Below are 4,423 nucleotides of genomic sequence, written 5' to 3' on the forward strand. Positions count from 1 at the left end.
TTCTAAAAAACAGGATTCTGCGTAATAAGTTTTTGATATTCAGCAACTCCTCTTAAAAAATAATCGCAAAAACATAAACATTTATCTATCCAGCCATGAGGTAGATCAGCAGCTATTCCTCCAATACGAAAATAATTATGCATCATTCAGCATACCGGTGGCAGCTTCGAATAGGTCATTATATCAATTCTCTTTCTCGAAAAATATAGAAGAAGGGAGTCTGCGCACCAATATCTGCCATAAAAGGTCCAAGCCATAACAAATGAGAAGCTATACGACTCAACTCCAACATAATTACTTCTGATATAAACTGGCTCTTTTAGGTACTTGAATATTTCCCATTGTTCTGGTGCATTTACGGTTATTGCTTCTGTAAACATAGTAGCTAAATAATCCCAACGTGTACATAAGGCAAATATTGTATAATTGTTCGGTTTTCTGCAATTTTTCCATACCTCTGTGTAAATAACCCAATATTGGTTCACAGTCAATAACATTTTCACCATCTAGAGTAACAATGAGTCGAAGAACACCATGCATTGATGGGTGGTGAGGACCCATATTGACTATCATGAGGTCTTTTCTTGTAGCTGGTGCAGTCATAGGTTTTTTCCCGATTCATTCTTCCATGAATTGCTGAAGTGGAAAAAAGGCTCATCCAAATTTAAGTAAATAATTCAAAATGGCTTTTTCAAATTAACGAGTTTTTATCTCTCGAATATTCAACTGACCAATTAATTCTTTGTAACGTACTCTATTTTTTTTTGACAAATAAGCGAGCAGGCGTTGACGTTTTCCCAGAATTTTTCGCAGACCTCTCTGAGATAAATAGTCTTTTTTGTGCAATTCCAAATGGGAAGTAAGTCTTCGTATCTTATTCGTAAAACAAAATACTTGAAATTCAACAGATCCCCGGTTTTCTTCTCTTTTTCTTTTTGTGAAATAACCAAAATGAATGAATTTTTTATCATAAAAGATTTTTTTCTCCCCTCCCCTCTGTTTTTACAAATATGAAATTTTACTGATCAGTAATAATAATGCCAGTTATTTTAATCTGGTATATACAATAATCTGAATTTTTTATGGAATCCTAATTTTATCCCATAAAATTAATCAATCCAATTGAAAATAGGATTCGGATAGGGATACAAAGAATAGTAAATTTTTGCATTTTCAAAAGAGAATAATTTGAATCTTAAAATTAAGAAAATTTTGTTGATTTGTTTCTAGATATAATTGATACGTTATTGAATTAGTATCATATATTAGAATGAGATGGAAGACAAGTCATGTGTGCATCTGTTTATTTTCATATAGCAGATATGGTACAGGATAGATAGGAAAAATGTATCATCAACGAATTTTCAATCGTGGGTACATATGTATCCTTAACATGCTGAAACGACTGCCATTATTGGTATCAAACCAATAGCGATTCATACAAGCTAAATCTTCTAATCGATAATTGGGCCAAAGAAAAAATTTGAATTTAATTAATTTATCTCTATCAAGATCTTTATTTTCATCAAAAATCGACTCCAATTTTTGACCTTGTTCCCATTGCAAAATATTGGATTTCTATTCACATCATGCTTAGTCTTTGAATTGAAACAAATTAGAATTCTCAATTCTCTACGACATCTAGACGATAAAATATTTTCAGGAACAAGCAAATCATAATGATTTTTTTTTCTATTTCCGGTTATCCTTTGATGATGCCTTGAAATGGATTCATCAAAATCCTTATCCTTCTTATCAACATATCTTTGTTCTCGGTATCTTTGATTAGTTTGATGCCTACTCGTATGAACTAATGAAATACCTATGGTTTGATACATAATAAACTGTCCATCATTTTTTACAGACAGACGAAGGGGTTCGATAATTAATATCCCCCTTTTCATCAATTCTGTAAGAGTTAAATTCTTCTGAATCAGCATTATATCCAGATTCATTTCTCTCCTTTGAATAGAGGATATAGTAATTTTTCTTGGATTTCTCAGTCTAAGCAGGGAGACAATATACTTTGATATTATTGATCATTCTTTGATTCAAAGCATTATCCCATCTCAATTGAAAAAGTAAATACTTTTTCAGGAAGAATCTAGTTCTGCTTCGGTATTGCTCTTGTATTGTTTTTTTCTTTTTACGGTTTTTCATGTTTGATTCTGAATAATCTTCTTCAATATCTTTTTGTTCGGTTGAGGGAACAGATACAAGATTTACTTGGTTTTGTGCATTTGATCTAAGATCTCTTTGGCCTGCAGATTCTTTTTCTTTTTTATTTTTATTCTTTAATTCCATTTTTTTTTTTTCATTCGAGGGTATAACCCCCTTTTGCTTTCTATTGATGTTTTTATTTTCACTACCATTTTCATTTATATTAAAAAAAAGTAATTTGCTTGTATAAACCACGGTTTCATTTTATATGCATTATAAAGTAGTACAAATTCTGGGAAGAAACCAAAGTTTCAGATTCGATATAGGAGACTTAGTATTTCTTCATTCATTCCCATCCAATCAAAAAATATTTTTTTTTGATTGGGTGAATTGATTTCTTGATCCTGAGGAATCGTAAGATAAAAAAGATCTTTTTTATCAATTTTATCAATTATTTGATAATTATTAGTCCCGGTTTTAGTATTTTTATTCTTGTTGGTATCGATCTTGATCCAGGCCTCAATATCGATTTCTTTTTAAGACAAAAATGGAGAATTTTCCAATCAAAATATTTTTCGATCCGGATTTTTTCCATATACGAATATCACTTTTCCTAAATAATTTTTGATAGGGATATCCCCTAGTATATCAAAAAATTTGCCCTTATGTTTATGTGTGTTGTAATTATAAAAACTCTCTCGATTCTTATTTACTTGGAATGGTGATCCATAAATATATGGGTCCCTCTTATTTTCATAATTAATAGATCTATAAGATAAAAGATTATATCTATAGTATTTTTTGAAAATTCTCATTTTGATTTGGTAATGAATATACTTCGTAATCGTTTTGTTTTTTGTAATGAATTAATAGGTCTTTTTCATATGAATTCTCTTTGTTTAATCTTGATTTTGAATGTACGACATTTATTGATTCTATTTTTCCATTTTGCTGCTATTAATCTAGACCATCTAATCTGAGATAAATGGTATTGATAATGACCTCTTAACCAGTTTTTCCATTGATTTATTCCAGAAATTCCGAAGTTTCTTATGTCTTATTCATAATGAATTATTCTTGTTTTTCAAAATAATCTTTTATTGAGTCTTAAGAAAAAAAGACGTTCCGTGATATTGAAGAATAGATCTTAACTTATACAAGTTAAGAACTTGTGTTTGTGATATTTTGTAAAATACATATGCTTGTGACAAGGAGGATAAGTCAAAAAAATTCTGTGAATTCTTATTACTAATATTATAAGTGACTTTTTTATAGTCGAAATAAAATTCATTTTATTTTGATTTGTTTATTAATTCTTTTTTTATTTTTTTTATTATTGTAAATGGATTTATCAATCATTTTTTTGTTGATTCAACAAAAAGTTGTATATTAATTCTGGGAATATTAATAATAGATAGAAGGATATCTGCGTATATCCTTTCAGTGAAAAATTTTATAAAATAAGTAATTTACGGATTAATCGAGTATTTCTTCTTTTAATATTTGCCAATTTTAGTGATTCCAATCTTTTTAGCATTATAACTTGTTTTATTAGGACTATCATTTATTTCTGGAGTCACTTTTTTTTTATTTTTTGTAATTCTTTTTATTTGATTTCTGATTGTGCTTGTTCTATCAGTCAGATCTTTCATTTTTTTTCTGTCAGTAAAAAATCCAATATGTAGATTGAATTCGACTAAAGGATTTATGAATTATATGATTGCGGGTTATAGAATCTTTTTCTTTTTTTTTTTTAGTTTCGCTTGATTTATATATTTCTCTCAATCTAAATAATAGAATTGGATTTACTTTTGAGAGTTCTTTTTTTATTTTTTTTAAAAACGGAATGCCCTTGATAATCCATTTTTTTGTTTTTTTTGAGATATTTAGAAATTTTGTTCTTTCTTTTAAAACTTTTAGAAATATAAAATACTTTTTTTTCAATTTTCCAATTTTTTTTTCGAGTTTCTTAAAAATGGGTTCAAAAAAGGAAGGCCGTTTTTGGGGAGAACCAAAAGGAAGTTCAGCTTCCATTCCCCAAACCGTTAAAAAAAAAAAATCATCTTTTTGTCCTTTCTTTTTGATTCGATCTATATGAGAGGACCGTGGCTTAGATCTGTGCCAGGGTTTCAGACAGAAAGGAAATAGCATCTTTATTTGAATACCGTCTATTAACCAATTTTTCGGAAATTCTGTTTCTGATAATTGAACACCATTATAGGTGCATTTAACATGCATTTCTTTATTCCATTCATTTAAATCC

The sequence above is a fragment of the Camellia sinensis genome, unplaced genomic scaffold (assembly GCF_055761805.1).
Source record: "Camellia sinensis isolate YWXY unplaced genomic scaffold, ASM5576180v1 Unanchor170, whole genome shotgun sequence".
Taxonomy (NCBI): Eukaryota; Viridiplantae; Streptophyta; class Magnoliopsida; order Ericales; family Theaceae; genus Camellia; species Camellia sinensis.